The sequence below is a fragment of the Herpailurus yagouaroundi genome, unplaced genomic scaffold (assembly GCF_014898765.1).
Source record: "Herpailurus yagouaroundi ecotype Mexico unplaced genomic scaffold, PumYag 67793, whole genome shotgun sequence".
Classification (NCBI taxonomy): domain Eukaryota; kingdom Metazoa; phylum Chordata; class Mammalia; order Carnivora; family Felidae; genus Herpailurus; species Herpailurus yagouaroundi.
The window spans coordinates 20,692,806-20,717,879 of record NW_024420586.1 but is presented as its reverse complement, the minus strand read 5'-3'; the positions used below and the strand labels follow the sequence as shown (position 1 = coordinate 20,717,879).

The 25,074-nt window shown below is 37.8% G+C and overlaps 1 long non-coding RNA gene across 1 annotated transcript in view; it reads left to right on the top strand.

The window, feature by feature from the left end:
• The window catches only part of LOC121026134 (uncharacterized), a 160,224-nt gene that overhangs the window by 12,760 nt on the left and 122,390 nt on the right, over positions 1-25,074 (top strand). The window contains exon 2 of the long non-coding RNA XR_005788272.1: positions 17,454-17,699. This is a non-coding gene — a long non-coding RNA (uncharacterized LOC121026134). The remainder of the gene's footprint in view (positions 1-17,453; positions 17,700-25,074) is intronic.

The window sequence follows — 25,074 nt, the reverse complement described above, 5'->3', positions numbered from 1 at the left end:
TTGTTTATGGATTCAAACTCTTTAGGAAAAAGAGATGTGTGGGTTGGTTTTTTTTTTTTTTTCCTGCTGCCTTAAAATATGACTTTAAGTCACTACTTGTGACAATAAGATTTTTCTAATAGTAAAGCTTCTCTAGTTACAAACCTTCTGTGAAATTGGAGAGACATAAAATTTCATTTAAAGAAGGCAAACTGCTTACGTGAGAGGGAAACTAAGAAGCAGTCAATGGAAACGTATAATTTTCAGATAAGAAGAAAAAGTCATGAAAAATGGGGCTTGTGTTGTGTAAAAGGACTATCATATAATTTTGCTTGCATATCATGTGTAAAGAAAGGAACCAGAACCTGAGTCATCTGAAGGATTGCGTAAAGTTGCTGGAAAGGGCTATTGATTATCAGAAGTTTCCTACCAGTTCCTTTTTGCTCCCCTCTACCCTTTTGGCATACATTTGCCGTAGATTCGTGTATCTACCACCCCAATCAGGATATAGAACAGTTTGTGAGCCCACCAAAATGACCTCATGTTATCCTTAAAAATTTTTTTTTAATGTTTAATTATTTTTGAGAGAGACAGAGCACGAGCGGGGTAGGGCAGGGAGTGAGGGAGACACAGAATCTGAAGCAGGCCCCAGGCTCTGAGCTATCAGCACAGAGCCCAAAGCGGGGCTCGAACTCATGGACAGTGAGATCAAGATCTGAGCCAAAGTCGAATGCTTAACCAGCTGAGCCAGCCAGGTGCCCCTGTGTTATCCTTTTATAGTCATACTCTCCTCCCCCTCCCAACCTCTCACATCCACTGATCTTTTTTGTCTTTCCAGAAAGTCTTTTTTTTTTTATTGTTTATTTTTGAGAGAGAGAAAGAGAGAGTGAGCACAAGTTGGGGAGGGGCAGAGAGAGAGAGAGAGACAGACAGATTCCAAAGCAGGCTCCAGGTTCTGAGCTGTCAGCGCAGAGCCCGATGTAGGGTCAAAGTCACAAACTGTGAGATCATGACCTGAGCCGAAGTTGGACACTTAACCAACTGAGCCACCCAGGCACCCTAATTCCAGAATGTTTTAAACTTGGAATCGATGCAGTAGTAACCTTTACAGACTTGCTTTATTCAGTTGGCCTAATGCCTTTGAGACTGATTAATCTTGCGTTTATCAATAGTTGTTCCTTTTCATGGCCGAGTAGTATTCCGTTGTATAGGTGTACTAGTTTTGTTTCTGCATTCACCATTTGTTGTTGTTGTTGTTTTAATATTTCTTTGTCTATGTCTTTTGAGGGTGGGCAGGGGCAGAGAAAATCCCAAGCAGGCCCTGCACTGACAGCATGGGGCTCGATGCAGGGCTTGATCCCACAAAGTGAGAGATCACGACCTCAGCTGAAATCAAGAGTCCACCGCTTAACTGACCGAGCCACCCAGGAGCCCCTCCATTCACCATTTGAAGAACACATGCGTTGTTTACAAATAGAGCTGCCACATGCACTCATATACCAGCTTTGGTATAAACAAGGTTTCATTTCTCTAGGGTAAATATTGAGGAGTAAGAGAGCTGGATTACTTGAGAAGTGTATGTTGAACTTTAAATGAAACTGCCAAACCATCTTCCAGAGTGGCTGTACAATTTTGTATCCCCACTAACAATGTATGAGAGTTCCTGTTGCTCCACACCTTTGCCAGCAACTGATATCATCGATATTTTTTAATGTAATGATATCTCCTCAGGGATTTAATTAGCATTTCCCTAATGGTTAAAAACGTTATGCATCCTTCCACATATTTGACATCTTACTTGCTCTTTGGTGAAGTGTACGTTCCAGTACTTTGCAAAATGTTTTCGGAATTTTTATTGAAATAATTCACATGCAGCTGGTTGTGTAAAAAAAAAATTTAATGTTTGTGTTTGAGAGAGAGAGACAGAGCATGAGCACGGGAGAGGCAGAGAGAGACAGGAGACCCAAAGCAGGCTCCAGGCTCTGAGTCGTCAGCACAGAGCCCAACTCGGGGTTTGAACTCATGAACTGCGAGATCATGAGCTGAGCCGAAGTTGGACCCTTAACTGACTGAGCCCCCCAGGCTCCCCAATTCACATGCAGGTGTAAGAAATAATGTAGAGAGATCCTTTTCTCCTTTTTTTTTTTATCCCCTAAATGTTTTATAGTTTCACATTTAAGTCCATTATCTACTTTAAGTAAATAGTGCATGAAGTGTGAGGTCTAGGATAAGGTTCATTGTTGTTTATGGAGGGCTAATTGCTCCCACATTTCTTTTTTATTTTCTTTTTATTTATTCACTTATTTCTCATTTTTTAAAAAGTAAAGTCTAAGCCCAGGTGCCTGGGTGGCTCCGATGGTTAAGCGTCTGACTCTTGGTTTCAGCTCAGCTAATGATCTCCCTGTTCGTGAGTTCAAGCCCCGGCTCTGCCACTGACCTGCTTTCTCTCTCTCTCTCTCTCTCTCTCTCTCTCTCTCTCAAAATAAATAAACTTAAAAGAATTGCATGCTTTCTACCCACTTATCCAGCCAGGTGCCTGCTCCCACATTTCCTGAAAAGACTCTTCTTCCTCTATTAAACTGCATCTGTATCTTCGTCAAAAATTAGTTGGTTGTACTTGTGTTGGAGCTGTGTCTGTGTTCTCTATTATGACCCAGTGATCTAAGTAGCTACCTCTCCACCAATACCAGACTATCTTGATGACTGGAACTATAGAGTAAGCCTTAATATTTGCTAGAGTGAATCTTCCCACTTTATTCTTTTTTATCAAGATTATTTCGACTATTCTTGGGACTGTGCTTTTCCCTATGAATTTTAGAATAAGCTTGTCTATTTCTATAAAAAACACTTCCACAGATTCTGGTAGGAATTTTCTTATCCCAGTATATCAATTAAGAGAGAATTAATGTTTTACAATTTTGAGCCTTCAAATTCATGAGCCTTCAAAAACATGGTATGTCTTTCTATGTATCAGGTCTTCTTTAATTACTATCATCAGTGTTTAAAATTTTCCAACATATAGATTGAATACGTTTTGTTAAATGTATACTTAACTCTTTCATTGCTCTTTAGCAATTTTATTATTTTTTGAAGATGTTTATTTATTTTGAGAAAGAGAGAGAGAGAGAGAGAGAGAGAGAGAGAGCATGCACACACGCTAGAGCAGGAGAGGGGCAGAAAGAGGAAGAGAGAGAATCCCAAGCAACCTCCTGCTGTCATGATCTCATGAACTGTGAGAGCTGAAATCAAAGAGTCAGATGCTTAACCGGCTGAGCCAGTAAAAATTACTAAAATTTTTGCTATTTTAGTAATATGCCATTTTAACATTTGGTTTCTGCACATTCCTGTTACTATATAGATATATAATTTAATTTTGTGTGTTCATCTTATTATCCTGTGACTTTAAAGAACTCACTTATTAGTTCTAGGAGGTTTTTTCTTTTCTTGTTTTTTTTTTCTTTCTTCTTAGACCTACATGCTTTTTATTTCTTTATCTTGCCTTATTGAATTGGCTAAAACTTCCATCACTGTATTGGGTAATATCAGTAAGGCAGACATCCTTGTTTTATTTCTGATCACATGAAAAAAAATATTCATTCTTCCATCATTAAGGATAATAGTAACCATCAAATTTTTGTAGATGGTGTTTATCAAGTTAACGAAGTTGTTCTGTTTCTAGTTTGCTGTGAGTTTTATAATAAATAGGTTTTGAAATTCATCAAATACTTTTTCTGCATCAACTGGTAAGATCATGTGATTTTTTTTTTTCTTTAGACTTAATATGGCTGAACAATGTTGGGTTTTTGTTTTTTTTAACTATCGAACCAAATTTGCATCCCTGGAATTGTCTTCTGTCGGTCATGTCTGTCATTCTTTTTATACATTGTTAGATTTAATTTTTAGTATTTTGTTGAAGGTTTTTGAATCAAAGCTCATGAGAGCTATTGATCCATTGTTTTATTTTTTTCCTACATTCTTTGTCTAGTTTTGATATTAAAGTCCTAATAGCTTCATATAATGAATTGGGAAGTGTTCCCACCTCTTCTGTTTTCTGTAACAGATTGTATAAAATTGTTGTTAATTCTTTTTAGACATAGGGGAGAACTTTCCAGTGAAACCATCTGGATCTAGATATTTTATTTTGAGAGTTTCAAAAATTCCAAATTCAATTTCCTTTAATAGTTATAGGGCAATTCAAATTAAGTGTTTAATATTAGATGAGCTCAGATAGTTTGCACTTTTCTAAGAACTGGTCCATTTCATGTAAGTTGTCAAATTCATGTGTGTAGAGTTGTTTCAAGTATGTCATTATTATCATTTTGTTGTCTGCAGGGTCTGTAATGATATTCCCTCTTTCACTCCTAATCAGGTTATTTATGTCTTCTCTTATTTTTGCTTTGCCAGGTCTTGCTTGTGGGTTGTCAATTGTATTGATCTTTTAAAAGTACCAGCTGTGTGATTCATTAATTTTTCTTTATTGTTATTCTGTTTTCAATTTCATTGATTTTTGCTGTGATCTTTCTTAGTTCCTTCCTTGTGTTCATTTTGGCTTTATTTTTCTCTACTTTTCTTAGGTTCTTGAGGTAGGATGTTAGATTATTGATTGGAGACTTTTCCTCTTTTCTGATGTACACATTTAAATTTAAATTTACCTCCTAGCACTGCTTTTGCTATGTCCTACAAATTTTAATATGTTGTATTTTCATTTTTATTCAGTACGAAGCATTTTTAATTTTTTTTTTACTGTTTTATTTATTTGAGAGAGAGAGAGAGAGAGAGAGAGAGACAGAGTGTGAGTGGGGGAGGGGCAGAGAGAGAGGGAGACACAGAATCCGAAGCAGGCTCCAGGCTCCGAGCTGTCAGCACAGAGCCCAATTCAGGGCTCAAACTCGGGAGCTGAGAGATCATGACCTGAGCCGAAATCAGACACCCAACTGAGTGAACCACCCAGGTGCTGCAGTACAATGTATTTTTTAAATTTCCCTTGATGCTTATCATTGAGCAATAAATCATTTAGGACTGCGGTTTTTAGTTTCGCAGTGTTTGGAATTTTTCTGTTATCTTTCTGTTGTTGATTTGCAGTTATTTCTTTGTGGTCAGAGAACAGACTGTATGATTTGAAGATTTTAAAATTTGAACAGTGCCCTATCTTGTTTTATGTGCCTCTGGTACTTGAAAAGTATGTGGATTCTGCTCTTGTTGGGTGGAGTTTTCAATATTAATTAGATCTTTTAGTTGATGGTGCTTTTGAGTTTTTCAATACCCTTGCTGATTTTCTAAGTGCTCTAATGGTTGTTGAGAAAAGGATGTTGAAGTCTCCAACCTTAATTGTGCCTATGCTGCTTTCAGTTCTATCAATTTTTGTCTGCAGCTTTCTGTTTCTGGTAAGTTTCCTTGCTTTGAAGTGGGCTTTATCTGAAATTAATGTAGCCAATTCCACTTTCTTTTGGTGTATGTTACCATGATATATCAATCTGTTTATATCATATTTGAAGTGTTTTGTAGAGAGCATGTACGTAGGTCATGTTTTAAAATCTTTTCTGCTCATTTTTTTTCTTTAAGTATTACTTTTAGAGTGTTTACATTTAATGCAATTATTGAGATATTAAGGTTCAAGTCTGCTGTTTTAGTTTTTTCTGTTTGTTCTCTTTGTTTTTTATTTCTGTGTTCATTCTCCTGCCTTCTTGTGGATTACTTGAACCTATCCATTTTGATTTGTCTATAATGGTTTTGAATGCCTTTTTTTTGCACAGCATTGTTAATTTTTGCTCTGTGTATCATATTATAGATACATAACTTATCAGTCTACCGACGTTGACATTTTACTGGTTTGACGGAAGTGAAGAAAGCTTACCTTCCTTAACCCTTTTAAATATGATTATCTTACATGTTTCCTACACAGACATTTAGAGTCACATCAGGCATTGTTATCATTTTTCTTTCAGTCATCAAACATAATCTAGAATGCTCAAGAGAAGTAGTAAATGCATTTACGTATATTTTCTGATCCTGTGTTCTTTCTTCCTTCGTGGTGACCCAAGATTCCTTCTTTAATCATTTCCTTTCTCTTAATAAAACTTCCTTTAGCCATTTTTTTTTTTAGGGTAGGTGTGCTAGTGACAAATTCTTAGTTGTCCTTCGCCTGAGAATGTCATTATTTCCCTTTTAATCCTGAAGGATATTTTCACTGGATGTAGGATTGTGGGTTTACAGTTTTCTTTCAGCACCAAAGAAATGTTGTACAACTTTGTTCTGGCCAACATATTTTTTGGCGAGAAATCCTTTGTCATTGGAATTATTCTCTCACGGTTGGGTAGTGGTTTCTCTATCAGTGATTTCAAGATTGTTTCTTTGTCTTTGGTTTTCAGAAGTTTGTCTTGTGCCTTTATGTGGATTTCTTTGTGGTTCACTCGGTGTCCTGAATCGGAAGGTTTATACCTTTTGCCAAATTTGGGAAGTATTCAGCAGTTACCTCATCTAGTAGTTTTTTAGCCTCACCCTATTTCTCCTCTCTTTCTGAGACTTCCATGACATAAATGTTAGACCTTTTTTTCCTCTGAGAATCTGTTCATCGTGTTTCAGTGTGTTCTCGTTGAGTCTAAAGACTATACAACTTCTTTCGTTCTCTTGTCAAATTCAGTAATTCTTCTCTACTTGTCTTCCATTTCGCTCTCGATCCCATCCTTTGATTTTTTGCATTTATAACTTCTAGAACTTACATTTGGTTCTTGGTTTTTTTATTTTATTTTATTTATTTTGAGAGAAACAGAGACAGTGCAAGTGGGGGAGGTGCAGAGAGAGAGAGAGAGAGAGAGAGAGAATCCCACATAGGCTCCAAACGCCAGGGTAGAGCTGAAACTCAAGAAACCACAAGATCATGACCTGAGCCGAAATCAAGAGTTGGATGCCACCCAGATGCCTCTGGTTTTTCTTTATAGCTTCTATTTCTTTGCTATGATTTTCAGTTCCTTTGCTGAGGCTTTAGTAGTGTTGATTTCAAGGGTGTTCATGAGTGTGTTTCAAGTGTATTTATAATTTCTTATTCAAGCAATTTATGATGCCTGCTGTAAAATCTTTGGCAGATAATTCTAACACATCTGCCATTTTTCTAGGGAATCGTATTGCATATGTTTTTTCATTCAGTTTGAGATCTCCCTGGTTCTTGGTAGAAGTGACTTTTTTTTTTTTTTCTATCCTAACCTGGACGTTTTGCATATTGCCTGAGACTCCGGACTGTATGTAGACCTTTTGTTTTAATGAGTTTCCTCTGACACTGCAGAGTGGAAAGGGTGACGCTGCCTTATTACTGCTAGTTGCAAACAGCAGTCTGATTTCTCCACTTAGTTTCCCTTGACACTGAGATGGAGGGAACTCATTATTACTCCTGAGCAAGGGTGGGAGTTTTGCCTTCTCACTACACCTCCACTGATATCTCCCTGGCTGTCATTGGTAGGAGTGCCTCGTGAGTACTCCCAACATGATCTCCAGTGGCACCATGGTGTAGGCATCTTCCTTACCATTGGGCAGTATTGTAAATCTCGACTCTCCACTTGGGCCCCTGGGTACCTCCTCAGTGCATGAGAACGAGGGGTGTCTCATTACTACCGGGTGATGGAGGAAGTCCAGACCCCCCGCATGTTTTCTACCAACTCTATGATTTGGGGTGGGGGCGTGGCGCTTTGTACTGCTTGGCGTGAATGAAAGTACCACCTTCTTTCTTGAACCTTCTCTGATACGACACTTGCACGCAGGTTGGAGTGCCTCGGAACCTGATGAAGTTGAGAGTCCAGGTTTCCTACTTAGCCATTCCTGGTATGGGTAGAGGTCAGGCCACAGGAGGTCAGGCCACAGGTTTTTCCCAGTGATGTGTGGCTGTATTACAAAAGTTATTTTCTAAAAGTTTCATCTCTTGCTAGGCTGCCTCTTCCCTAACCCTTAGGCTAGAGAGAGTATGCTTTATTGTTTTCTCTTTATTTGGTTTTAAAGTTTATTTATTTTGAGAGAGACAGAGAAAGCGTGAGCAGGGGAGGGACAGAGGGGGGAGAGAGAGAATCCGAAGCAGGCTCCACATAGTTAGCACAGAGCCTGATGTGGAGCTTGAACTCGGAAGACGTGAGATCATGACCTGAGTTGAAACCAAGAGCCACTCAGGCACCTCTTGCTTTCTATTTTAACTGTGCCCATTGGCATTTCCAGGTTGCTTCTCCAGCACCCAGTCTGAGACATATTGGGCAAAAATGACACTCTGGTAAATTATCACTGTGTCTCTCTTTGGATCCTAAGGTTTTTAGCTGATCTCCATTTTTCTCTCCACCTTTCAGAATCTTATGTTTGTGACATACATAATATCCAGGGTTTTTAGGTGTACTTTGTGGGAAGAATAGGAAAAAGCATGTCAACTCCATGTTCCCCTACATGCGTCTAATTTTGAACTCTATTCTGTAACATTGCTCTGTCTGTCTGTATGACAATGCTACACCTTCTTAATTACTATAACTGTGTAATAAGCCTTAAAATCAGATGGTGTAGGGGCACCTGAGTGGTTCAGTCAGTTAAGCGTCAGGTCATGATCTCACAGTTCCTGAGTTCGAGTCCTGCATCAGGCTCTGTGCTGACAGCTCAGTGCTTGGAGCCTGCTTTGGATTCTGTGTCTCCCTCTCTCTCTGCCCCTCCCCTGCTCATTCTCTGTCTCTCAAAAATAAATAAATGTTAACTTTTTTTTTTTAAATCAGGTGGTGTAATTCATCTTATATTATTCATCTTTTTCCAAATTGTTTCTTATTCTAGTTGTTTTTTTTCTTTCTTTGCCCTTCCATATGAATTTTAGAGCTAACGTCTGTATCTATGAAAACATTTTGGGATTTTGATTGGAATTGCATTAAATTAGTAGAACAGTTCAGGGAGAATTGATATCTTTACTATGTTGAGTCTTCCAACCCATGAATATAGACTATCATTCCTTTTATGTGGGTCTCCTTGAATGTCTTTCATTGGTATTTGGTAGTTTTCAACATATAGATGGCAGACTTTTTAGATTTATACCTAATTATTTCATTTTTTGCAATTATAAAAAGTTGTATTGTTGAAAACTTTTCTATTTCCAATTGTACATTGCTACTATATGTAAATGTGATTGATTTTTGTGTGTTAACCTTGTATCTTGCAATCTGGTAAATAACTTATTAGTTCTAGTGGCATATTTTTGTAGATTCTTAGGTGATATAGGTAGACAATCATGTTGTTTGTGAGTAAGGGCAGTTTTATTTCTAAGTACCCAATTTGGGGGCCTTTGCTATCTTTTTACTTTTGTACACTGGCTAACAACTCAGGTATGATTTTGAATAGTAACAGTTAGAGGGCCATCATTGCCTTGTTCTGATCTTAAGTGAAAGTACTTTCATGAGTAAGTACGGTATTGTCCGTATGTTTTTTGTACATACCCTTAATCACGTTGCAGAAGTTCCATTCTGTTACCAGTTTGTTGAGATTTTTTGTCATGAATGGGTTTTACACTTTTTCCCAGTGCTCTTCTGTATCAGCTGATATGATTGTGTGATTTTCTTTTTTTTTTTTTTAATTTTTTTTAATGTTTATTTATGTTTGAGACAGAGAGAGAAAGAGCATGAGCAGGGTAGGGGCAGACAGAGAGGGAGACACAGAATCTGAAACAGGCTCCAGGCTCTGAGCTGCCAGCACAGAGCCCAAGGTGGGGCTCGAACCTACAAACTATGAGATCATGACCTGAGCCAAAGTCGGACGCTTAGCTGACTGACCCACCCAGGCGCCCCTGATTGTGTGATTTTCAACTTTAAACCGTACACATGGTGGATTTTATTCATTTATTTATTTATTTTTGAGAAAGAAAAAGAGAGCATGAGTGGGGGAGGGAGAAAGGGAGAGAAGGAGCGAGAGAATATTAAGCAGGCTCCATGCTCAACATGGAGCCTGACAGGGGACTCAATCTAATGACCATGAGATCCTGACCGGAGCCAAAATCAAGAGTCAGATGCTGAACCGACTGAGCCACCTAACAATTGAGCCACCCAGGGGCCCCTAATTCTTTATTTTTTAATTTTTTTTGAGAGAAAGTGTTTTATTTTTGAATATTGAACTAGGCATGCATTTTGAGGATGGATTTCACTTGATCATAGTATATTATACTTTGTATATATTGCTGAACTCAAATTTGCCAATTTTCTGAGGATTTTTATACCTATGTTCATTAGGTACATTGGAGTATAGTTTTCTTTTTACTATCCTTACCTGGTTTTGGTTTCAGAGTAATGCAGCTATCATAAAATTTATTATGAGATGTTTCCTTTGTTCCTGTTTCTTGAAATATGTTTTGTTGAATTGGTGTTACTTTTTTTTTTTTTTAAGTTTTGGCAGAACGCACCAATGAAACCACATAGACCTGGAGTTTTCATGTTTGGGAGATTTCACCTAGTGATTAAATCTCTTTAATAGTTACAGAACAGTTCAGGATATAGTTAATCTTGAGTGAGTTTTAGTAATCTGTGGTTTTCAAGAAATTGATCCATTTAATTTAAATTTTCAAAATGATATGAATAGAGTTGATTGAAGTATTCCCTATTATCCTTTTAATACCTGTATTATCTTTAGCTATATATCTTCTTTCATTCTTGATATTGGCAATTTGTATTTTCTGTCTTTTTTTCTCTTAAGTTTTACTAGAAGTTTATCAATTTGTAATAAATCTTTCCAAGAACCAACTCTGTGGTCCATTGTTTTCCCCTATTTTTTCTTCTGTTTCAATTTCGATTTCTTTGACTTCTCTTTATTATTCCTTTCCTTCTTCTTACTTTAGGTTTATTTTGCTTTTTTTCCCCTAGTTTCTTGAACTAGGAACTTGGATTATTGATTTCAGACTTTACTTAATTCTAATGTAAGCACATATTACTATAAAATTTCTTTTTTTTTAATTTTTTTTTTAAAATTTATTTATTTTTGAGACAGAGAGAGACAGAGCATGAACGGGGGAGAGGGAGACACAGAATCCGAAACAGGCTCCAGGCTCTGAGTGGTGAGCACAGAGCCCGATGCAGGGCTTGAACTCACCCACCGTGAGATCATGACCTGAGCTGAAGTCGGACGCTTAACCGACTGAGCCACCCAGGCGCCCCATTACTATAAAATTTCTAAACTTTCTCTAGCTGTAGTCCACAAATTTCTATATGTTGTATTATCATTCAGTTGAAAATATTTTTTGACCTTTCTCTTTGACCCATGAATTATTTTGAAGTGTTTTGCTTAATTTGTAGGTGTTTAATGTTTATTTATTTTTGAGAGAGAGAGAGAGAGAGAGACAGAATGCGGATGGAGGAGGAGCAGAGAGAGAGGGAGACAGAATCCAAAGCAAGCTCCAGGTTCCAGCTGTCTGCACAGAACCTGATGTGGGGCTCGAACTCATGAACCTTGAGATCATGACCTGAACCTAAGTCAGATGCTTAACTGACTGAGCCACCCAGGCACCCTAATTTGTAGGTGTTTAAAGATTTTACTATTATCTTTTCCTTACTGATTTCCACCTTAATTCCATTATATTCTTTGAATATATCAATTCTTTTGAGCTTGTTAAGGTTTGTTTTAGGACCCACCATCTGGTCTATCTTAGGGAATATTCATCTGTACTTTTTCCACATGAATTATTAAAGAAAAGGAGATAGTTAACAATATGTGAGAAAGTAACCAGATCATACTCTAGATGTATACTAATAAAATTTATTTTAAAACATTTTCCAACGCTAATGATATTTATATTCATTTGGCTACTTCGAAGAACTGCTTAGAAACCAAAGACTAGAACATTTCTAGTTAAATGATAGGGGCAAGATAGTGAGGTCCAGGATCTCTCTACATAACATGCCTGTAGCCTATGCTTCTAACCAGGACCCCGGACCATAGCATATCACTTACCACCTGGGTACAAATACTGTTTAAAGCCGGAAAGTGGAAAGAATATGGTTGTAAACATCACTATTCTACCTTTTTATTTTTAAGTGTATTTATTTTGAGAGACAGAGAAAGAGTGAGTAGGAACAGGGGGAAGAAGAGGGAGAGAGAGAATCCCAAGCAGGCTCCACACTTAGCGTGGAGCCCAACGCAGGGCTCGAACTCACGAACCGTGAGATCGTGACCTGAGCAGAAACCAAGAGTCGAATGCTTAACTGACTGAGCCACTCAGGCGCCCCGCTATTCTACCATTCTTAAAGATCCTTTTCTGAAAGGAACTCAATTTTATATACTATATTTTTGTTGTATAATTAAAGAGGATACTTAAAACATTTTTATGGGCTCCAATATGTTTCACAAAATTGTATATTTGCCAGAGTAATTATTGTTATTATGTTATTATTGACAATTATGCCAATAAATTGTGAAACAATTTTTAGTAAATTGTTAGTAAGCAATTTATAAATAATTGTTACTAAACAATTTTTAGCAAATTGCAGCAAAACATTGTTTAATGGCCTTCATCTAAGTACAGTTAAGCACCCTTCTTGTTTGTTTTAGGAGTGACAAGACTTCATTGCCATTTTGGCATTGAATGGTGACTCACAGCATCCAAGCTATCTTGGTTTCTATGTTTTAAAAACACACATGGGTCTCTAATTACATCACAGTTGTTTCCTATCCAGAAGGCTATCTGTTACGTCTCCCTCCTTATATATGTGTCTTGTTATTTTGCCCATCAGAAGTGAATTCATTCAGGGGGCGTATGTGGCTCAGTCAGTTGAGCGTCTGACTTTGGCTCAGGTCATGATCTCACAGCTCCTGAGTTCAAGCCCCGCATCTGGCTCTGTGCTGTCAGTGTAGAGCCCGCTTTGGATCCTCTGTCCCCCTCTCTCTGTGCCCCTCCCTGGCTCGCACTCTCTGTTTCTCCAAAATAAATAAAAATTAAAAAAAAAAAAAAGAGATGAATTCTTTCATGACAGAAGGCAGCATCAGCCACAGCCTATCCTGAAGACAGCTACTGTCAAGAGGAAGAGGAATACAAAGAAAGAGATAGTGTAGAGGCCTTGAGAAGCAGCCTGATATTCAATATGTACCTTTTATGGGTTGAAATGTGTCTCCTCCAAATTCAAATGTTGAAGTCTTAACCCCCAGTACCTCAGAATGTGACTTCACTTGGCAATAGAGTCTTTACAGAGCTAATCAATTTAAAATGATGTCATTAGTGTGGGCCCCAATCCATGATAACTAGTGTGCTTATCAAAAAAAGAGATTTGGACAGAGACAGACACACATAGAAGGGATGTGGTGTGAAGGCCCAGGGAGAAGACGGCCATCTTACAAGGCAAGAGAGGAGCCTGGCACAGATTCTGCCTCACAGCACTCAGAAAGAACCAACTCTGGCCAACCCCTTGATTTGGTACTTTGAGCTTCCAGATCTGTGAGACAATACAGTCCTGTGGTAGAAGCCACGTAACTTGTGGCTCTTTGTTCCAGCCGCCCTGGCAAGTTAGTCCGGTGCCAAAAAGAACAAAAGTCACCGCAAGAGGTTTCCAGCCAAATTGCCTTTATGGGAGTGTAGTTCAGCACATTTTGTTTTCCTGTGGTCGGTCACGTGAGGAAGCAAAAAAAAAAAAAAAAAAAAAAAACCACAGAGAAGCTGCTGGAAAGGTTTCTCTATAATTTTTCCCTTTCAGAGTTCGATGAGACTGTGAGCTGAATAACTACTGAATAACTACTTACCCATCTGCAGCCGGATACCCTGCAGCTCTTTTCCAATGGCAACTGAGAATCCCTTTGATTTATGGCTCCCAGGTCTTTTCTTTTATTCTGACCTCTTCTACCTATTCAATAAATTGATCAGTTAAAGTTCAAAGAGTTTCTCAACTTGAAGACCCTCAACGCAAAGAAAGGCAATAAAGCTCAGGCAACTTTTGTGAGACTTCACATGTGTCCTTCAGGAAACCTTGCATGACACAAGAATATTTGTTGCCTTAAAGAATAGTGATAGAAGGAAGAAGCCTATGCGCTGAGGACCTGTATTTAGCTTCTTTCTCTGCGTGAGGATAGATTTAACTTGCACCTGGATTGGGCTAGCTCTATGCTCCTCTCCAGGGATGCCTGAAAGTCTGGTACTGACCTTCGGCTAAGATAAGGGTGAAAGGTGCTAGTTAATGGTTTATAATATGCTATTTAAAGCTCAAAATTCCCGGGGCGCCTGGGTGGCGCAGTCGGTTAAGCCTCCGACTTCAGCCAGGTCACGATCTCGCGGTCCGTGAGTTCGAGCCCCGCGTCAGGCTCTGGGCTGATGGCTCAGAGCCTGGAGCCTGTTTCCGATTCTGTGTCTCCCTCTCTCTCTGCCCCTCCCCCGTTCATGCTCTGTCTCTCTCTGTCCCAAAAATAAATAAATGTTGAAAAAAAAATTAAAAAAAAAAATAAAGCTCAAAATTCCCTCAGAGGCATCATATCCTGACTCTTCTACATTGGTTAGGGGTCTATAGATGATGATTTGCACCTGGTTTCACAGTTGACTGTCTGGTTTTAGTTGTGACCAGTGGAGTATTTAAAGGCCCCTCGGCAAACTTGTGTCTCAGGTTCTTTGAAACCGAGGTGCCTTGAACGTATCTTAGTAGCCCATAATCTGACTATAGAGCACACCCTCTGCAGTGGAAAAAGGACGCTGACAGGGACTCCTGGATATGTCAAAACCCTCCATGATTGATTGCTTTTCTTCTTTTGCTGTACTTCCCTCGATTAAAGCCTTATGTGTGAAAGGTTGTAAGTCCTTTCAACTTTTTGATCTTGCATGATCGTTACACCCACAAACCCTAGATTCAAGGCTGAGACCTTGAGCTCTTCCTAAAATTTACCTTAAAGGGTGAAGCAAACACACGTTCTAGAGACCACAGATTGAAAACAAAATGGGAAAGCAGTAGGGACCCCAATCTTTGTTGGGTTTTAAGGCAGACTCAAGGCCTGGATAAGAGGTCGTAAAGATGTCTGGGATGCCGGATCTCAGTTCTAAGTGTAAATGGAGGGAAACTCAGGAGCCCCATAGGCATAGAATAGACACTCTTGTGCCATCAGATCCCAGTTTCCCTACCTCTATCAAGAATATAACTCTGGTTGGAGGGTGAAGGTAATTGAGACAGCAGGTAAAATTAAAATGGGTCTTGACAGTTATTTCTTCCGGTTCACATGACTTCTGTGCTTCTAGAGACTACCTCTGGGGCCAAAAACATTACAGAATATAAGAGAGCAAAAGCTACAGCATAATGAAAATTGGACAATTAAATCAAGGTCATCTGCCAAAGGCACACATTCTAAATAACTATTAAATTCACTGCTTTCCATAAACTATTTGTTTTGAGTGTTGGATTAAATTGGTCCAAGACAGTTTTATATTCTGGGCCCTCCAGAGGCTCTAAATGGGATATCTCTTGTAAAGCATGTGCGAATAAAGGAGTTATGAAGTACAAGAGAACAGCAGAAACATTTATGCACAGAAAATGCCTTGTAACCTTAATCAGGATAAAGAAAGGAGTAAGCGCTAGAAGAACGTCTACCATTAGAGAGGTGGTTAAACAAATTATAGCACATCGAAATGATGGAATATTATGCAGACATTAAAATGATAATTAAGATTATGGAGAAACATAAACAAGATGTCTGATATGATGTTATGTAAAACCAGAAGAACACAAAGTGGCATATAAAAATATGAGAGCATATAATTACATATGCAAGTCGAAGGCAATATATTAAAACATTGAATTATAAATTGGAGTGGGCCATTGATTTTTTATTTTAACTTGTTTAATGTTTTTATTTACTTTTGAGAGCGAGAGAGAGACAGACCCTGAGTAGGGGAGGGTTAGAGAGGGAGACACAGAATCCGAAGCAGGCTCCAGGCTCCGAGCCATCAGCACAGAGCCTGATGTGGGGCTTGAACTCAAGAGCTGTGAGATCGTGACCTGAGCCAAAGTCAGACGCTTAACCGACTGAGCCACCCAGGCTCCCCAGGGCCATTGGTTTTTCATTGAAATGTATACTGTTCTACGGACTTTGTGTATGTATGTACATCTATGTATATCTTCTGTATGTGTATATTTCTATATAAACATAAGACATTTAGTGGTGGACGCATTAGTATGGATTTTTTGGAGATACCTCTTACTGTTTAGAGCAGCACTTTCCAATGGCACTTGCTGCAATGATACAAATGGTCTGGAAGTCTGTGCTGTCCAGTATGGTACATACTAGCCATATGTGTCTATCATGCACTTGAAATGTGGCTAGTGTCGCTGAGCAATCAAATTGTTGTTTTTTCAACTTTAACTAGTTAAAATTTAAATTCAAGTAGCCACACATGGCTAGGGGATACCATATTGTTCTCTAAAGTGTACCAATGTGTAGCTAGAAGATAGATAATGTTTAGTAGCGTGGTCTTTAGTCTGGATTTTTGTCTGTTGCCCTTCATATTTTTTTCTATAATCGATTGGAACCTGTGTAAGTACTCTGCCATTTACTTCTCCCATTGGAGCAAGAGCTGAGGCAAAAGGTGCTCTGTGCTGAACCATAAAAGTTAAAAGAGCTCCGCTTACTCTCCACTTCAGTGGAGTTTTAGTGCATCAATTTTGGCATATCAAAAAATCTTTACTGTAATCACAAGTATACCAGAGTCCCACAGTTCCCCTAACAGCTGCCTCTTTCTGGGACAAAAACATAAGACCAGAAAACCACCAGGTTGTATGCTTCCTGGGTTACCCTGGTCTAGAAGGTACATGAACAAAGGGCTCCTGCACAGTCAATAGCCAAGTCAATATGAATGGGAGAGAAAAGAGCATTGGTTAGTTCTCCCATTTGAGAAAATGTGGAGGCTCCATCTGACTGTGTGTTTTTGGAATCCTGTTCTCATGTGTCCCTACTAAGCGATGCCCACCTGATTTAGATAGATCTCATCCTGACTTCTGTGTTACCACAGTGGTCCCTTCTTCAACATCTTTGCATATCCACCGTCTCAATCACATCTTTACATTCTTATCCCACATCTACACCCTGGAATCCCATTTTCTTCTCCGGAGGAACTGTTGAGTTGGTTCTTGATGGATGGGAGAATCGGGATTAGAGAGGAGTAAGGGAGAACAACTGACTCAAACCTGGTGTGATGTAATTCCCAGACTCTTTTAGACAACTGATGATTATTACTGATACATGGTAACATGCTGGGGGACTGTTCTGATAGACCTAAATGGAATTTCTTAGACTGGAGGTGTTATTTACTAACCTCCTATCCATCTACCTATCACATAGTAGTCTAAATATCTTTAAACAGTCTTTCATCTTGTATCTGGTCCAACAATGATTTCCTAATCAGTCTTTTTCCTGTGTCTTTACCAAGAGTAAAATCTTTTCCTTGGCAGATATAGAGGCTCAGTCTCTTGAATGAAACTTAAATAAAACTTTGACATAATGAATTTGTCAAATTTGTTTTTCTTAAGACTTTGGAGGTCCTGCCAAGATGACTCAACTCATGAAAACCTACCAGAATGAAGGGAGAACAGCCCCGAGTTGAGTAATGCCTCACTAAGAATGATATTGAAAACTTGGAGAGGGAGTTTGGAGCCAGAGTGTTGGATGTCTCCGTGGTTTGGGCAATTACAGTGAATGTCACCATCCTCGTTGCTCCTGTACGTTCCGGGAAAAGTCATTTGGTGCCGGAAAGAAGTCATAGGACTGGAGGAAAGGTGAGTTGAGTATTACGTTATGCTACTAAGGGATGACAAAATCCTCTAGCAAAGATAGGGTGTGAAAGTACTCATTTATTAAATTAGTTGCAGAAAGTTATTTTGTATTTCACTGGCAAGGGCTTCATGTCTTATTTTCATTTTTCTTTTAGCTTAAGTTGTATAATTAGCCTGGCAACTTTTTACATGTTTGTGTATGTCTTTAAATACTCATTTATAATTCTTTGTGTTCGTGATCAGAGAGATTCTAGATAGAGAGCTGTCTGTTTCTTTAAAATACCTTTGAAAAATTATAGGTAATTGATTAAAGGAAGTGGTCGTTTGTATGCACCATGAGAACATCTAGTCCAAACAGAGAGATTCATCTTGAGCTGGAGAAGGAACAGAAAATCCTTCCAGCTAATATCACAAAAATATACTATCTTATTCTCTGGTGTTAAAGAAGAAGACAGTTTCTTGTGTTGGGCATAGTGACTTGAGGGATTGGCTGGAATGGACTAAGAGCTGGAACTTTCTCTGTAAATATAAATAGTATTATTAAATGCAAAGTATCTACCTACCTACTTACTGTTGCAAGTTGGGTTCTCCTGGAAGTAGATCCAGAGGTAGAGTTTAGCAGGGAGGTATGAGGAGATCAACACATATGTGCAGAAGGAGAAGTCCAAACTAATGCCGGCCCTACAGATGCCCTGGCAACTCCGTGGGGGCACTCTGGAGTTAAAATCACCCTTCCGAGTTGTTTCCTGTTAGGTCAAGATGGCCACACATTAAATCACCACTTGGATCAGGATAGTGCTAACTTTGTGGCTCCCTGCAGCCAAGGTAGCAGTGACAACTGAAGGCTTTCTGTTTACATCACTCCTAGCAGCCGGGGCATGTCTTTCAATGAGAAGGGATCCCAGTGGAGCATAAAGGGGTCCACCTCCTTAGTCATGTAGTTTTTTGAAACCAAATTACCTAATCTAGAGGGAAATTAGCAAGCTTGTCAAATTTATCATATTTAATGGAGCACATATTTAATTAGTCTAGGGACTTAGCTTATGTACATTTAGAATAAATGGTCTCAAGAACTCATACACCCAAAAAGAGAAGTAAAAAGAAAAAAATGTGCTCAAAAGGGAACAATTAAATTTTAGGTAATGGCTGACTTTTAGGTAACTAAGAAACAAAGGAATGAGCATTGTTGTCAAAGCTAATTTTAAGAAAATGTTCTAAATGAAGACTTGAGCAAAATTCGAATAGTTTTAATATTACATAACAAATAGGGGCTCCTGGGTGGCTCAGTAGGTTAAGTGTCCAGCTTCGGCTCAAGTCATGATCTCATAGTTCATGGGTTTGAGCCCTGCATCAGGCTCTGCACTGACTGCTCAGAACCTGGAGCCTACTTCATATTCTGTGTCTCTCTCTCTGCCCCTTCCAACTTGTGCGTGCACACACACACACACACACACACACACTCTCTCTCTCTCTCTCTCTCTCTCTCTCCCTCTCTCTCAAAAATAAACAAACATTATAAAAATATTGTGTAACAAATAAATATTAAGAATTATAAACGTTATTACTCTTAGTTATCGTAAATCATATACAAATTAAACTATTTTGTTAAATTGTTTTTAAAGATAGTGATAGCATCCTAAATTTTCTAGAGACTATCTACAAAAATAACTGCAACTAACATCATACTTAATGGTGAGACACTTGAATTTTTCCAACTAAGATCATGTTCCTTGTCACTACTCTTTTTCCAAATCATAGTGAAAGTTCTAGCCAATGCACTCAAACAAGAAAAGGAAATAAAATATATGCAGTTTGGGAAGTAAGAAATAAAGCTGTCTTTGTATATGATATGATTTTCTCTGTAGAAAATTCAGAAGAATTCACAGACAAAACTCCTGGAACTAATAAGTGACTTTGGCAAGGTTTCAGGAGACAAAGTCATTATACAAAATTCAATCATTTTTCTATATACCAGCAATAAACAAGTGGAATTTGAAATGAAAAACACAATACCATTTAGATTGGCAATTACCAAAATGAAATACTTAAGTACAAATCTTACAATATATGCACAAGATCTATATGAGGAAAACTACAAAACTCTGGTAAATAAATAAAAAAACTAAATAAATGGAGAGATATTCCATGTTCATGGATAGGAAGACTCAATGTTTTTAAGCTGTCAGCTCTTCCCAACTTGATGTATAGATTCAATGTAATCTCAGTGAAATTCTCAGCAATTTATTTTGTGGGTATTGACAAACTGATTCTAATGTTTATATAGAGAGGCAAAAGACCCAAAATAGCCAACATAATATTGAAGAACAATGTTGGAGAACTGACACCACCTCACTTCAAGACTTACTATAAAGCTACAGGAATCAAGACATGGTGGTATTGGTGAATGACAAATAGATCAATGGAATAGAACAGAGAACTCATAAATAGACCCATATAAATATAGTCAACCCATCTTTGACATAAGAAGCAAAGGCAATACAATGGAGTAAAGATAGTTTGTCTATAAATGGTGCTGGAACAACTGGACATCTGCATGCAAAGAAATGAAATTTGATATACACCTTGCACCCTTCACAAAGATTAACTCAAAATGCATCACAGACCCAAATGTAAAACACAAAACTATAAAATTCATAGAAGATAACTTAGAAATTCTAGATTACCTTGGGTATGGCAGTGACTTTTTAGATACAACACCAAAGGCACAGTGCATGAAAGAAATTATTAATATGCTATACTTTATTCAGGTTAAAATCTTCTGCTTTTTTAAAGACAATGTCAAGAGAATGAGAAGACATACGAGAGACTGGGAGAAAGTATTTGCAAAAGACACATCTGATAAAGGACTGTTATCCAAAACAACATTATTAATCATTAGGGAAATGCAAATCAAAACCACAATGAGATATCACCTCACATCTGTTAGAATGGCTTCATTAAAAAAAAAGCAAGAAATAAGTGTTGGCAAGGATGTAGAGAAAAGGAAACCCTTGTGCACTGTTGATGGAAATGTAAATTGGTTCAACCACTATGGAGAACAGTATGGACATACCTCAAAAAAATTATAAATAGAACTACCTTGTGATTTAGCAATTCCACTTCTGGGTATTTATCTGAAGGAAACCTAAACATTAATTTGAAAAGATACATGCACCCCCTTGTTCATTGCAACATTATTTATAATAGCCAACACATGGAAACAGCCTAAGTGTCCATCAGTGGATGAATGGGGAAAGAAGATATGGTACACAACACACACATATGCACGCGTGCGCACACACACACACACTGGAATGCTATTCAGCCATTAAAAAGAATGAAATCTTGCTGTTTTCAACAGCATGGATGAACCTTGAGAGCATTATTCTAAGTGAAATAAGTTAGACAGAGAGAGGAAAATACTGTATGATCTCTTATACGTGGAACCTTAACAGCAACAGAAACATGCTCACAGATGCAGAGAGCAGATTGGTGGTTGCAAGAGGCAGGGGGTGGAGGAAAGAGGAGTTGCTAAACTTTTTTAAAAAAATTAAATAAATCGAGTAAAATTTTAACTATATATAAACTAGACACACACACAGAATTGTTAAAACTCAACAATAAGGAAACAAACAACCTCATTAAACAATGGGCCAAAGATCTGCACAGACACTTCATCAAAGCTATATAGATGGCAAATAACCATACAAAACTATGCTCCGCATCATGTGTCATCACAGAAATGCCAATTAGAACAATGATGGCATAGCACTACCCACCCGTTAGAAAGGCCAATTCCTGGACACTGAGAACACTGAATGCCAGGGGAGCAATAGGAATTCTCGTTTATTGCTGGTGGGGATCGAAATGGTACAGCCACATTGGAAGACAGGTTGGAGGTTTCCTAAAAAGCTAAACATACTCTAACATAGGATCCTACAGTTGTGCTCCTTGGTATTTACCCACAGGAATAAAAAACTTATGTCCACACAAAACTTGTACATGGATGTTTATCGCAACTTTATTCATAATTGTCAAAACTAGGAAGCAGCCAAAATGCTCTTCAGTAGGTGAAGGGATAAACTGTGGCTCAGCCAGAGGATGGAATCTTATTTTGCACTAGAAAGGAATGAGCTATCAAGCCATGAAAAGACACGGAGATTACATAAATGGGTATTACCAAGTTGAGGAAGATGGTCTTAAAAGCTACATATTGTATGATTCCAACCGTATGACATTCTGGAATAGGCAAAACTATGGACAGAATAAAAGGATCAGTGGTTGCCAGAGGTTGCAAAGAGGATAAATAGGCAAAGCACAGAGGACTTGTAGGGCAATGGAAATACTCTTGGGGATACGATAATGGTGGATATACATCACACGTTTGTCCAAACCCATAGAATGTACAACAAGATTGAACTAGAATGTAAATTATGGACTTTGTGTGATTATGATGTGCCAATTTAGGTTCACTAGTTGTAATTAATATACCAATTTGGTGGGAGTGTTGATGATGGGGGGTGCTATACATTTGTGGGGGCAGGGAAATCTCAATATTTACCCCTCCATTTTGCTGTGAACCTTAAACTGCTCTTAAAAAACTTCCTAATGTAAAATAATTAATTAATTAGGAAAAGATAGATGCATTTGTCCTGTATAAAGTATATACAGTACTTGATTTTATTTTCTTACAAAATAATCTAAGTAATTGAGTCTCTCTAATACCTGTCTTATGTGTCAGGAAAGTGATTCCTGACACACAAATTTTAAGAAAATGTAAATTTAAACATAGGTGCTCAACCAAATTGACCTATAATAACTAATACCTTTCTGAATTTTTTGTCCATGTGAAAGCCAACGAATATTTCAAAATTCATAAATACTAGTTACTCCACTTATACCATGTGAGTAAAATCTCACTATGTTATAATTTTTTGAGAACTTACGCTTTTAATATCCACCGTGATTGCATTGTTACTTAATGAATTTACAACTTATTCAGAATCTTTCAATTATAATTTATGTTCTGTAAGATATAAGTGTAATTGATTAATACTCTTAGGTTACCTGGAAAATTTTTAAAGAGATCAAAGTGAATAGAGAAGGAGAAAAGCAAAAGTAGTTGATCAGTAGATAATAGCTTTAATTTATATATTCTTAGCTATATGTGAACATATCTGTCGATGTAGAAAAAGTACTTATATGTTTATAAGGTACTTATAAGTTAAAAGTACATGTAAGTACTTATATGTTAAAAGCTGAAGTTTAAATTTTCAAATAATGTTGTAATCTTTCATTTTTTTAGTGTGGTCATACATGTATATGTTTATTTTATTTACTTATTTATTAAGAAATTTTATGCTTTTTTGAATTTATTTAAATGTTTTTATTTTTGAGACAGAGAGAGACAGAGCATGAGTGGGGGGGAAGGGCAGAGAGAGAGGGAGACACAAAATCCTTAGCAGGCTCCAGGCTGAGTTGTCAGTACAGAGCCCAACGCGGGTCTCAAACCCCCGGACTGTGAGAAGCTCATGACCTGAGCCGAAGTCGGACGCTTAGCCACCTGAGCCACGTAGGCGCCCCAAGAAATTTTATGTTTAAGTGGGAGAAAATACTGGTAGCTCAGAAGACAAAATGTCTTCAGAGTATTGTCTGCTTTGAATGTGAGACCATAAAAAGTTATTCTTTGTTTTTCCAGTATATTCTACCTAGATGACAGATGATTTTTGCCTCATACATCCTGACTGTGCATTCTCAAGAAAGTCTGTTAATTTTTATGCTATTTTATGCTTTGGGGAATTCCATAACCATAGACAGCTATAAAACACTGACATAAAGAACTGAATTTTTAATGTTTATTATAGAATCATTCTGTTATAGTTGTTATGTGGTATTGCTCCTGTCTGGATCTTTCTTGTTCTCAAACAGTTGTATTCTTGTTGGAAAACTCTTACGATGTTGCTTTCCTCTGAGCTCAAACCTCAAAATCAGAGTAATACAAATGAAAAGGATTTATTGGCACCCTAACCATACTCATTGCTCCCAAGACAGCTGCTACATAGCACCAAAGGATTTTTCCTCATCTTCTAACTGATAAATTGGCACTCTTGAGCAAGAAAGAATGTTAGAAATAATTAGCTTTGCTTGGTATGCTCATTATCTTCTTAATTGGCTCAACAGAATGGTAAGGTTGTTCTTTATTAGGGTAAAAAATCTGAAGACAACTGTCAAATTAAAGAAGAAACTTAATCTCCCCTAGGTTAGTTTTGTGAAGGACCAGTGCTACAGTACAAAGATATTTATAATAGTGGTTAATCTTCATAATATGTGTAGATTCCTACTTTTATTTCTATGCACGGGATGACACATTATCAACAGGCTGATTTCTCAAAAACTTCTCTGTCCGGCTATAAAAATGTCTTATGAGATATTACTGATCACGACATACATTTATAGGAGAGACCCTAAGGTGCTTTTGATTCAGCAATCCCTCTGCTGACTGTGGCATATTTTAACCCTTATAATAATCAATTAAGTTGGGACAAAATGTTATCGGGAGGTGTGCATGCTTCGGAACCGTATCTCAATGAGAGATTTCATTCTTTTTTGCTCTGATGTGATGGAGTGTTGCTGGAATAAAGGGATAGACTTCTCCTCAACCAGAGATTTCTGCTCTCATGTTACATTTATCTAATAGCAAAGCCATAAGTTACAGATTGGCAAATGTCTCTGAGGGAGCTATTAAAGATAACCTGAGAGATTTGGGAAAACAGCCTTTAGCAGAGACTCTGGACTATTTTAATGTAGTTGGGTTTGAGAGAACGAGCTTATGGATGTGTGCTGACACTGGGGAGACTCAGCCTATGGGGAACTTAAGATGCATAATTTCCAGGACTGTTTTTTTCTAGAAGTAGATAACTCTATGAAACTAGACTGTTGAACAATATCATTGGAACAAGATTTAATTATGTGGAATTGAGTAAAACCTTTGACAAAAATCTAATAGTGATTATTTTCTTGGAACATTGTGGTATTGTTTTTAATAATCTACTTTTATTAGGTATATAATGAAATTCTTTTCTGCCTTTTTTCCCCCCTCTATCTCTAAATTTCAGTTTAACAGGCTTTCATTGTTGAAACCCTAGTTTAACCTGTAATTTAATATTCGGGATTAAATGCCTACTGAACTGGACCCACCTGATAATATTTTTAATCATAGAGTGATTGGCACACTGTGTAAACTGACCTGAAAAAAATTATGAAAATAAGGTGTTCTTCTTCTAGCCAAATTGGAGTATTAAGGATCAGATTCATCTTCCTGTAAGAAACAACCAAAAAATGGAACAAATATAGTGGAACTGCAGTTGCCAGACTATGA